The sequence below is a fragment of the Urocitellus parryii genome, chromosome 14, assembly GCF_045843805.1.
Source record: "Urocitellus parryii isolate mUroPar1 chromosome 14, mUroPar1.hap1, whole genome shotgun sequence".
Classification (NCBI taxonomy): domain Eukaryota; kingdom Metazoa; phylum Chordata; class Mammalia; order Rodentia; family Sciuridae; genus Urocitellus; species Urocitellus parryii.
In genome coordinates, this window is record NC_135544.1 from 8,977,978 (window position 1) to 8,991,262 (window position 13,285).

The following is a 13,285-nucleotide window of genomic DNA, read 5'->3' on the forward strand; positions in this document are numbered from 1 at the left end:
GTTTTTGGCGGACACACTTGTTTGTATGTGGTGCTGAAGATCGAACCCGGGCCGCACACATGCCAGGCGGGCGCGCTACCGCTTGAGCCACATCCCCAGCCCCTCTTTTATGATTTTAAACAGGTAATTCTATTAAAATCACACAGAGTAAAGCTAGTTCCTGTGGCGATCTGGATCTTAAGTGTCCTCCAATGGTGCATGTGTCAGTCCCCAGGTGAAGGCACTATTGAGAGGAGATGGAGACTTCAGCAGGTGAGGCCTAGATGGAAGAAGTTAGTTCACTGGGGTGTGCCCCCGAGGGGGTATTAAGACCCCGGCTCCCTCTAGTCTCTCTTTATTCCTTTCCCAGCCATTGTGAGGTTGAGCAGCTTTGCTCCACTGTATACTCCCTACCAAGATGTACTGCATCACCTCAGGCCCAAAACACTAGGGCCAAGCAACCATGGACTGAAACCATGAGCCAAAATAAACCTTTCTTTTTTTTTTTAAGTTGATTGAGGTATTTTATCATAGCCACAGAAAGCTAACACCACACCCTACCCTAGGCAGGTGGGAAGGATCTAGGAATAAGGGATTGGAGCTCTCTAGAGTTTCTGATCTTTTTGAGTGGTGATTCTTGTTTGATTATTATATGAATGTGAATCAAACAATCTCAGAGCTTATGGTCCCAGAGATTAACGTCACTCACTCCTAAATTCATTTGTGGAGTCAACTGGCTCCAGCATCAGTCTCCCCTCCCTCCAAATATGCCTAGGCATCTAACAAAGGCTGTTGTCTCCAACACAGACCCAACACCCTCCAGACCCTGCAGAATATCCCATAATTGTTTTCACTTATACAATAAAGACTCACTCCCTGGGGTGACCTTTCACATCTCTGATCCTCTACCCTATGTTTTCAGCCTCACCTCAAGCTACTCTTCCCTTACAAACCATGCTCCTGGCAGCTCTTGCTCATCCTGCCCCGTTTGCCTAACATACTCATCTTGGTGAACTTGTCCTTGTCCCTCAAGATACTGCCCATATTCCCCCTTGGTGACTTCCTCTTCTACCAAGCTCCAGGAGGATTCAGCTCTCCTTCTCCAGTGTTGGGAGAGTGGCTCCCCCTTACCAACCTGCCAGTTCCTGAAAACAGGGACCACATCATTGTCATCTTCCCCAGCCCCCTGCACAGGTCTAGCAAAAATATTATTTCAGCAAATAGAAAGGTCTTGGCAAATAATGAATGAATGAATAAAGATAATCAGTCCCAAACTTTGGTGCGAATTTCATGCCTACTCCTTGATATTTATAGGAAGGTTCCAAATAGGTTTCAAGGCAAGAGTTGCAAATCACCAGTTAAATTTTAAACCTCATTCTCTAGAGACCTCAAGTTCACAATAGAGAATGAGGACAGTATGGGATTCTAGGAAGAGCAAGCTTCCTGTACCCGCCCACACGGTAGAGAGCGGATACTCTCTGCTCCTTCACCTTGTTTCTGAATGGTAGTGTGTGTGAGAGGGAAAAGTTTATACTGCCAGGAAAAGTCTGGGGACCTTGGATGAGACCAAGAGACCATCTTATGGTGAGCAAGCTCAATCTCAGAAAGCCACCCCCAAAGCAAGAACATCACTGAAATAAAAAGTGTTGGCTTTTTTTTTTTTTTTAAGTGAGAGAGAGGGAGAGAGAGAGAGAGAGAGAGAGAGAGAGAGAGAGAGAGAGAGAGAATTTTTAATATTTATTTTTTAGTTCTCGGCGGACACAACATCGTTGTTTGTATGTGGTGCTGAGGATCGAACCCGGGCCGCACGCATGCCAGGCGTGCGCGCTACCGCTTGAGCCACATCCCCAGCCCCAAAAGTGTTGGCTTAAGAGTAGAACTGGAGCATCCTATGACACCCCCCGTCCTTGGGCAAGCCTGTGCCTCAGTCTCCCCAGTAAAGAAAGGCCACAAATAGCCACCCTCGCCCCGTACGTGACTGTGATGGGGCAGGAATGGGGTGCTGTGGTTGAGCAATGACAACCATAAAGTCTCAAAGTACATTAATCTTAGTGCACAGCAAGTAGATGCCCTGGGTCACTTCCAACCAAATCAAGATTTGGAACCTTCACTGAGATTCCATCTCACCCTAGTCAGAATGGCAATTATCAAGAATACAAGTAACAATACATGTTGTTAAGGATGTGGGGGGAAAGGTACACTCATACATTGCTGGTTAGGACTGAAAATTGGTGCAACCACTTTGGAAAACAGTATGGAGATCCATCAGGAAACTTGGAATGGAACCACCCACCATCATTTGACCCAGTTTAGCCTACTCCTCAACATACACCCAAAGGACTTAAAAACAGTATACTACAGGGGTGCAGCCACATCCATGTTTATAGCAGCTCAACTCACAATAGCCAAACTATGGAAACAACAAAGGAGTCCTTCAATGGATGAAGGGATAAGGAAAATGTGCCATGTATACGCAATGCAATATTACTCAGCCAGAAAGAAGAATGAGCTAATGGCATTTGCCTATAAATGGATGGAACCGGGAACTATCATGCTGTGAAATAAGCCAATCCCCAAAACCCAAAAGCCAAATAGTCTCTCTCTCTGATATGTGGATGCTGACACACAATAGGGGGTGGGGAAAACAGAAGTTCACTGGATTAGAAAAAGGGGAATGAGGGGAAGGGAGCAGCAACGGACATAGGAAAGACAGTAGAAGGGATCAGACATAAGTTTCCTATTCATATATGAATACATGACCAGTGTAACTCCACAACATGTACCACCACAAGAAAGGGAAGTTATGTGTCAAAATATACTCTACTGTCATGTATATCTAAAAAAAATTTTTTTAAAGAAAAAATAAATAAGATGGGGTAGAGAGAGAAGATGGGAGGGGAGGGGAGGGGGGATAGTAGGGGACAGGAAAGGCAGCAGAATACAACAGACACTAATAGGGCAGTATGTAAAAATGGGAGTGTGTAACCGATGTGATTCTGCAATCTGTATTTGGGGTAAAAACGGGAGTTCATAACCCACTTGAATCTAATGTATGAAAGATGATATGATGTCAAGAGCTTTGTCATGTTTTGAACAACCAATAAAAAATAGATAAATAAATAAACAAACAAACAGAAATATTTGGAACCATTCCCAGCACCCACAGGACTCCTTCGGGTCCCTCCCACTGCCTCCATCAGCCACCAGGTGTCAAGCATTCTTCTGACTTTTCCCCCACAGATTCCTTTTGCCTATTTTTAGACTTCATCTAAGTTAAGCAGGGTATGTTTTCTTTTGTATCTGACTCCTTACATTGAACATAATAAGGAGAGTATCATCCATGCCACTGTGTTTTATTTAGTTGTTGGGACAGCCAAATCAAACATCAGAGAAGACAACAATTGAGAAAGTACAAAACGCAAAATATTCCAGGTGTAGAATTATCAGCCGAATCTCTGGCAGTTTGTTGACTATAAGCTCCTTGAGAGTAAAATCTATGCCTTGTTCATTTTTGTATTTCCTGCCCTTAAGCTTATGCCTAGCTCTTACTAGGGATTCAACACATTTTTAGTTGAACTGAGAATTATTATTCTTCATTCATCTGGCAGGTGAACATAGAACATAGCGCCTCTTTACATCCACCTGTTTTGGGGGTTTTTTTTTACCCACCTTAGTTTTTATACCTGTAGCCTAATTGGCTTCCCTCTCTCTCCCCAACCTGTCCTGCTAAACTCTGCCCTTTGTATTTCCTCTCTGGGCTTTACCCACACGGTCTGACCCTGTTTTCAGCTCCATGGCTTCCACCTCCAGACACTGGAATGAGTCACGGGGTGGAGAGAAGGTGCTGGAAAGGAACTGGGCTGAATGGCTCAAAAGCCTAGACAGAAAACCGTCAGGAGAGGATGGTTCCCAGGCAAGGCAAAGAGCTGGAAGCAGACATAAGTCAGGGGTCAGACAGGAGACAGAACTGTGCCCAGCAGGGACCCTGGCCTGGACTCCAGAGCAAGGAGCCCACGGGTCTCAGTCTAAAGCCCTTGACCTTCCCTCCGGGATGTGCACCATGGCCAAGTTCTAGCTCACCCCAGCTGTCGGGGCACACTGTCACTCCAGCTGTTACTGAGCAATGGATTCCTGTTGCCAAGATATGGATTTGGTTTTAATAACAGTTAGTGCAAACACTGTAAATTTACTGCTGCGAGAGAGAGTTTTTGAAAACGTCCACTCTGGCTATAATTTTTCAGCCGCGCCAGCTGTTTGTGCTCAGCTCATACCTGACACGGTGCTTTGAAATAGCAATCACTGTATTTATAAGAAGGCAAGGACTCATAAATATGTCACAAGTGGAATATACAACGCCATATTTCACCATTTTCTATTTTAAAATTGTGAGTTATGGCTGCAGAAATGCACGCCCATTAAAGGTGATATGATGTATTTTCTGCCCTGTTCAGGAGTCCATCCATCATCGAGACAATAAAGAAAACCGCACTTACTTTTTTCCTGTCGTCTGTAATTTATGATCCCCAAAAAGCTGTAACCTTTTGGCAGGCTTTGCAGAAACCACTGCACTGTTAGCAACTAAATAACCTTTTATAAGGTTTTAAATGTGTTGCTACAGTCTCAATGCACTTGCTGTATTGATCCAGAAGATCTTGGGGGGAAAAAGGCAGGGGGAGGAATGGAAGAAGAAGATCTATAACAAGATCGATAACGGCATATAGATTGTTGAAAGATGCTTCTAATGATTTTTGCCAACCATCATCTTTCAGCATGCCACGCCCTATCTCTTAGGCTTAGGTCTTGGCTCAGAATTGATTGACCTTGCTTTCCAGCTGCCTCCCTCTCTCCCTCCCTCCCTCCCTCCCATCGAGCAGCCAGACTCGGGGAGAAGCAGAATGTATTGGCCACCACAGGCTATTTGCAGAAAGCTCAGAGAATCACAAAGCTACAAGGTACATCCAAGACTATCTCAACGTACAGATGAGAAAACTGAGGCCCAACAAGTGGCTGGTGACTCCCCCAAGGTCAGATGGCCATTTAGGAGCAGAGTAGGGACTCGGATACCCAGTTTTCAGTCCACTCTGTTTCCAACCCTACAACCCTACTTCTCAAGTTTGCCCTAGAGACAGAGGGTAAGGACAGGGCGGGAGAATACATTTCTGATGAGCTTTGCAGACCTCATAAATCTACCTGGCAGTGTGGTCCAATAGAAAGATACTGTGTCTGGGAATCAGAGAGAACCAGGCTGAATCTTGATTCCACTTCTCACTCCCTTGGGCAAGTAACTAACCTCTCTGGGTCTCTGCTTCTCCACTGTATGCCAATCATCTTAGCCAGTAGGGTGGTGGAGAAGACGAGATTTTGTGTCTGGAAGACAGGGATCAAAGCCTTGGTCTGCATAGCACACATCACCAAGAAAAATAACTGGCTGTGGTTAGGCCTTATTCAGCTTCCTCCCATCCCTCAAATTTTCAAAGTTCTTCCTCTCCCTTTGCTCTCCTTTGTCCTCCAGGACAATAGCCATGGAAACTTTCGGGAAAGAGCCAGCTATGCAGGAAAGTAGGATGATCTTTCCAACCACAAAAATCTTTGGTGCAGAGATACTTCCCCAGTTATCACAAATGAAAGCAACTGCTGTGAATGTCACTATTTTCCCCTCTCTCTATGCATAAGCTGAGTCAAGCTCCCAGAGCAGAGAGACCAGGCCTGTGCAGTTCTCTTAGGGGTATGTGTCATTTAACACCGTATCCTTAGCAGTGATAATTTGCAGGTGAATAAAAAGTTCTGGCAAAGCCACCAGACTATGGGCCATAGGGTGTGTCTCAGCGTATCGCTGGTCAAGGGACTCTCTACAAGAAAGCCCTGAGCTTTCAAAGCAGAACTGGAGGTGGGAATTAAATATGAGGTGTCCCCCCAAAAGTTCTTGTTAACGCAGGAATATTCAGAAGTGGGATGGTTAGATCATGAGAGCTCTAACCTGATCAGTCCATCTTGTTTGAATGGACGGGGTGGTAACTGTAAGCAGGTGGAGTGTAGCTGGAAGAGTGGGGAAATGCCCTGAAAGAGTGCATCTTCCTAGGGCCCGTTCCCCCTCGCTCTCTGCTTCCTGACCCCACCGTGAACTGAGAAGCTTTTCTCCATTGGGCCCTCTCCCCATGATATTCTGCCTCACTGTGGACCCAGAGCGGTGGAGTCTACCATTTGTGGACAAAGATCTCTGAAACCATAAGCACCAAATAAACTTTTCTTCCTGGTCATAGTAACACAAAGCTGACTGAAACAGTAGGGTTGGGGAGTCCTCAAATCACAGCCTACAGGACCAATCTGCCCGTGGCCTGTGTTTGTTGATAGGTTTTATTAGAATACAGCCATGCCTATTCAATCATGTCTTGTCTGCTTCCAGGGTCCATCAGTGAAGTTGAGTAGTTCCAACAGAGAACATATGGACAACCCAAGCCTAAAATACACACAGACTTGCCCTTTCCCAAACATGTCGCAGACCCCTCATGTCATCCAACGGCAGAGCAGAGCCTGCAGTGTTGGAGACAGTCAATAATTCAACAATCATGACACTTATTTTTTCCCAAGTGCTTTCATGAACAAGACCTGGGTAAATCCCCCAGCAAACCTCTAAGATGGAGAGTCTTGCTATTCCTGTTTTAGAGAATCCTGAGACCCGAGTAGCAAAATAACTTGCCTGAGGTCACACAGAGGGGGAGCTGGGAGACAAGTCCAGCTAGGTAACCCCAAATCCCAGGATGCCCCGCTACTTCGTCCTGAAATCAGGGAACCCCTTCTCCAGTGCTGCTACTCAACTGCTAGTGGTCTTGGAAAGGTCACTTAGCTTACCTAGACCTAAGAGTCCTCATATCCAGCCTAAGGAATCACTACTTGGAGAGTCACTAAAATTTTCATTTGAAAAATGCTAAGAGATTCTCCAAACAATCCCACAACACCAGCACCTAGGAAACATTTCCTGGGGCAAAACGCTGTTTCCTTCACCCATGTGACACCTGTCCCACCCACAGACAGGACACAGGAAAAGCTATTGATGCACACCAGGGATGGGAAGGAGTCAGGGGACTAATCCTCCTGAAGCCCACCAAGAGCCTGGACCCCAAGAAGCTGCAGCAGGCCATGGAGACCTTACTAGTAGCCACAGAGAGGTGCAGAGCACCCAGCAGACGCGGCTGTCTCTGTTCACGAGGCGTCCATAGCAAGAACAATCTACAAGGCCAGAGAAGGTCCCACAGCCTCATCAGTGCTCACACCTGGGGGGGGGGGCAGGTTAGGTAGGGACAGGTAATGACAAGGGTAAGAGCAGTCAGCCTTTGTCACATGTCCTGCCACCTCTCTGTGTCAAAGTCGCTGTCTCTCCTTTGCTTTTCCAGCCCTCTCCCAGAGCATCACCCCCCCCCCATCATTATTAACATTATAAATAAAAAGAGAGGCAAGTTATTAAATGTAAAATATGCAAAGTTCCTCCTAGAACTCGCCGGGCAGTTCATAAATGTGATGGCTTAATTTTGTTGCTGATCTCGGCAGCTGATGAAGCATCTCCAGCTCTTGGGCTAATTGAAGTTGTTAACAAAGTGGAGGAGAGAGATGATGATGGGCAGCTTCCCTCCTGCCTGCAGGGGCTCAGAAGAGCGAGGCTGGACCGAGAGGGAGTCCACGGCCACCTGCACAGGGCCCTGGAAATTCCCTAACAGGGACCCTCACTGTACCTAGGCTAGCTCTGAACCTCCATCTAAGCCCACTTTAAGAGCCAGTAGGGGTTCTTTTCTCTTCCCTAGGGCTATGATTTGGAAAAGTGTCTTCCAAAAGCCCCATGTGTTAAACGCTGAACTATTGGGAGATTGTGAAACCTTTAAGAGGTGAAACCTAGTAGGAGGAATTGGATCATTAGAGGTATACCCTTAAAGGGGATATCGGAACCCTGGCCCATTCATGTCTCTCTCTTTGCTTCCCAGCCACCATGAGATAAATAGGAGTCCTCTACCGTGTCACCATGATATTTCCACCCCATCAGAGGCCCAAAGCCACAGGGCCAAGTGACCATGCAATACAACATCCAAAATCAAAAGCTCAAATAAACCTTTCTCTTTTTTTAAAGCTGGTTGTCTCAGGTATTTTGTCACAGTAATACAAAGCTAACTAAGAGAGAAGAGATTTTTTTTGGTTTTGGGGGGTTGATTGACCTCATTGGTTTGGGCCTGTGGTAAGGCAGCACAACCTGGCAGGAGTATGTGGCAGAGCATACTTCTCAGTTTATGGCCAGAAAGCAAAACAGAGAATGAGGATGGGCACACCCCGGGAACCTAAAGACCTCCCACTAGGCCCCCCCTCTAAAAGTTTCCATCAACTTCCAACAGCCAATCTGGGGATTAAGCCTTTAACACAGAAAACTTTCAGAGTTTTCTATAAATATAATGACCAAATTATAGTGGTCATTATTGGTAACTTGAAAAGCCAGTGTTGGTCAATAAGCAATTAATAAGAACCTACTTAATTCCTAGCATTGTTAAATGGTGTGCAGGGATCAGGGAAATGGGGCACCAGGTGTGGCATATAGGGAATAGGTGTAAGAGATGATTCTTACCCTCTAAATCAGGACAAATACAAAGTAAACCATTAAGAATCAGAAAGCAGTGATCTACAATCATTCCTAATGAGTTTCTGGATTGGACATTGAGAGCCCAGGAATCTACATTCTAGTTATGCTCTGCTGCCAACTCTGAGCAATTTGGGAGTCACTTAAATATGTTGGCTTTGGGGTCCTTGTTTTTGAGATAAAAGGGTTGTATTAGAAGTCCACAAAGATTCTTTCTAGCTTTAAAAATATGATACTAAGCAAAATTAAAAGGCAAACCAGAAAATATATTTTTAATAAATGAATTGGAAGATGGATGTTCTTAATATATAAAAGGACTTTTCAAAATCAATAGGAAAAAGATAACTTCCCCGGAAGGAAAAAAATAGGTAAGGAATGCAGGATTTTATACAAATATTTTTTCCACTAAATATTATTTTTTAAAATTAAAAAGTTTAAATTTAAAGCATTACAAATAGTCTTCATTAAATCATAGCAGACTTATATTACATAGTCATTGACAATTATTGTTCATGATATTTAATGATAGAAGAAGAAAATGTTCATAATAAAAGAGGAAAAAGAATGAAAACTTTCATGATTCCAGTTTTATTTCATTTTTTTCTTTTAAAAGGCAGTCATAAAGAGATAATAAATAGGTATAAATTAACAAAACACAGAAAGATATACACTTAAGAACTAATAGTTGTTTCTTCTTTATAAGACTTTGAAGTTTCTCTGAATTTCTATAATGAGTACATTATTTTATAATTTAGGAAAAATATATTTACTCTATGATACAACAGAAATGCAAACTCACAGTTTTACATTCAACTCCATTAACAGTTCATTCTAGTATCAAAATGATAAAACCTTCATTAAAATAAACTTTCAGGGCTGGGGATGTGGCTCAAGCGGTAGCGCGCTCGTCTGGCATGCGTGCGGCCAGGGTTCGATCCTCAGCACCACATACCAACAAGAATGTTGTGTCCGCCGAGAACTAAAAAATAAATATTGAAAATTCTCTCTCTCTCCCCTCTCTCTTTAAAATAAATAAATAAATAAAGGCATATGCGCTCATTTTTAAAAAATAAATAAATAAATAAACTTTCAAATGTGATTTAACATGACCTCTATTTTTCTGAAGCTGTTTCTCTGTAACAGCGTCTGTCTCACTTCGTTGTTGCTTAGCCTATCTATGTTCTCAACTCTACATAAAATTCCTGAAGGACAGGAATCTAGTCATATTCATTCTCTGCACCAAGTACTAAAATAGATGCTCAATAAATGTTTGTTGATAAATGATAAGAACTGAGAAAGCATTGGTCTGAAAATCGGGCAAAAGATAGTAGGAAATGAAGTGGACCTAGAAAGATCGTTGACCTATTCAGTGAACCTGGTGGGCCTGACCACTGAGCTGGACACTGAGGATCCTGAGCCCAGAGACACGCAGCCTCACTGTGAGGAACTCACAACTGAGGGGTGGAGGCAGACACATTTAAAAATGACAGAAGTAAAATAATATAGTAGTATTCTTTCATCTGAAGTTTCATTTTCCATGATTTCTGGTACCTGCAGTTAACTGCAGTGCAAAATATTAAATGGAAAAATCCAGAAAGAAACAATTCATAAGTTTCAAATTATATGTCATTCTGAGCAGAGGGATGACATCTCACTGTGTCCTGCAAGAACATAAATTATCGGGCTGGGAATGTGGCTCAGCGGTAGCGCGCTCGCCTGGCATGCGTGCGGCCCGGGTTCGATCCTCAGCACCACATACAAACAAAGATGTTGTGTCCGCCGAGAACTAAAAAATAAATATTAAAAAAATTCTCTCTCTCTCTCTCTCTCTCTCTCCTCTCTCACTCTCTCTTTAATAAAAAAAAAAAAAAGAACATAAATTATCCTTCTGTCTGGTGTATCCACACCGTATATGCTATCGACCTATTAGTTCCTCAGTAGCGATCTTGGTTATCAGATCCACTGTTGCAGTACCACCATGCTTGAATATAGGGTTATGTATTATATGAGGTTTCAGGCACCCACTAAAGTGGGTCTTAGAATGTCTTCCCCATGAATAAGAGGAAGCAGAAAGAAGCTGTTCATCCTATCAGAAGACAGAAAGAGAGAAGGAAGAGAAGGGGCAAGGCCATAAGGACAGTGTCCAAGGGATAGTGGTCATAATTAAGGCAGAGATACCGGGCTGGGGTTGTGGCTCAGTGGTACAGCACTTGCCTAGCATGCATGAGGTACTGAGTTCGATTCTCAGCACAACATAAAAATAAATAAAAAGTATATAAAATAAAAGTAGTGTGTCCATCTACAACTAAAAAATGTTATTTTAAATAAATAAAGGCTGGGATACTGGAGAGAAAGAGGTGGATGTGAAAAATGACATCCTTGAGAATGCCTCAAAACTCCATATCATTTTCCATCAATCTCTTTCACACCAAGTTCACAGGAAGGAACATGGAGGCGCTGGAAACATGTCCACCTTCTTAGGAGAGCTCACCCCCTGCACCAGGAGCCTGGGTTAGTGTCCAATTGAGAGCATGGTAGGCTCCTCTTTTTTTTTTTTTTTAAACCCAGGGGTGCTTGGCACTGAGCCACATCTCCGATCCATTATTATTATTATTATTATTATTATTATTATTTTATTTAGCTCTTGCTAAGTTGCTTAGGGTCTCACTAAGTTGATGAGGCTGGCTTTGAACTTGCTATCCTCTTGCCTCATCCTCTGGAGTCACTGGGATCACAGGCTTGTGCACCATACCTGGTGATGATAGGCTCTTCTTATGATCATTGTCTTGATCCTTGAGATCATACTGGGCAGGAATCATGAGTCTGACTCTATTTGGGAAATTATTTTAACCTTGAGAAGAGATGATCCTTAAACTAGGGATCAAATAACCATGCTGTCTGCATCACAAGGCCATCACCTCCCAGTGATGAAGGCAGGTAGAAAGAGGAGTTTCTTTTCAGATTTGGCTCCCTGGCTTTAAAATGGAATTACCTTACCTGGTGAGCTGGGAGAAAATCCACCAAGGAGTGCCCTCAAAGCACACACAGTCTCTTGAATACAGAAAACATCCAGGAAACAACGGATTCTACCTTACGAGCTATTGCTGGATCTGATCTGGAAGGCATTATTTGAACACAGGCGAATGTAAATTAATGTATAGTCATCGAGTTGGGCTTCTCAGCAAGGTAACAAAATGTTGACGTCAGCCCGAAAGACAAATGAGGTTCTGCGTTATGTGGTGTGACTGGAGGTGTTGACATGCTGGCCCTCTGCCTTCCAACCTTCAGGAAAGAAAGCGCATGATTAGGAACAGAGCTCATGACTTCAACCACTTCCCAGAACTCCCCTGGACAGCAAAAAATCCTTGCTGAGCAGATCCATGGCAGAGCCTCCTCCTCTCTCCAGGAAACACGTGATGTGTGCAGTCATTTTCACACCATTACTGATTATCCACAGTGTGTCTGACACTACAGTAGGTACTAAGGATAGCAGTTGATCTCCACACTGATGTAGCTACAAAATCTTCCCAGCATCTTGTCATCTCCAGCCACTTACCAACCAGGTTGTTCATACCATGTCCCCGCCCTTCCACACCTCCCAGTCATCCTGCTGTTTACCCCAAGTTGCTGCTGCTATCCACACAGAAAACACCAGAAATCTCCTCATCGTCCAACCTAAGGATGGGATGGTCAGGGTGTCTCTGGTCACTTGTCTTCTCTTTTTTTGTGGTAACAGAGATTGAACCCAGGGGCACTTAACCACTGAACCACACCTCCAGCCCATCTCCCAGCAATAATACTCTCTCATTTGAGTTACTATATATTTTTGTATTAACTCTCTTTTGGGGTCTTAATTTTTATATTTGTGTTGGAACAAATTACTGCCAATCTGTTAAGATACACTTCTTATCTAAGTGTATCAAGACATCTCTGTGATGGACACAATACTTTTATTTTTATATTTTATTTAGAGACCAGGTCTTGCTGGGTTACTTAAGACTAAGTTGCTGAGGCTGGCTCTGAACTTGTGATCCTCCTGCCTCAGCCTCCTGAGCTACTGGGATTACAGGCATGGGCCACTGCTCCTGGCCCAATCTTTTTCTAATATTAACACTGTTACCACATTGATATGTACATATAGATAGATAGATAGATAGATAGATGGATTGATTGATATATATATGTATATATATCAAGATATATATATATATATCTCAAAATGTATATATTGATATATATATTCCACTGCTAAAAGGTGGAGCATCTTCCCCAATTGTGGTCAGAGAGAGACTTAGCAGTAGAAGAAGAATCACAGAGATGCATTCCATCTGGCTTTGCAGAGAAGGAAGGGACCACTAACCAAGGAATGTGAGTGGCCTCTAGAAGCTGTAAAGGCAAGGGGATGGGTTTTCTCCCAGAGCCTGCAGAAGGAACACAGGCAGCCCTGCTGCCATCTTGATTTAGGCACTTGACATCCATGTTGGGCCTCTGACCTGCAGAACCCTAAGAAGAGACACTTCTGTTACGCCACTTAGTTGGTAGTAATGTGTTCCAGCACAAATATAAAAATCAAGACCAAAAAAAGAGAGTTAATACAAAAATATAGTCACTCAAATGAGCAAGTATCCAAAGACTATCAAAGAGGTGTGAAGAAGAGGCCAGTAGCCTGCAATGAAGGGAAGGGGAACACCT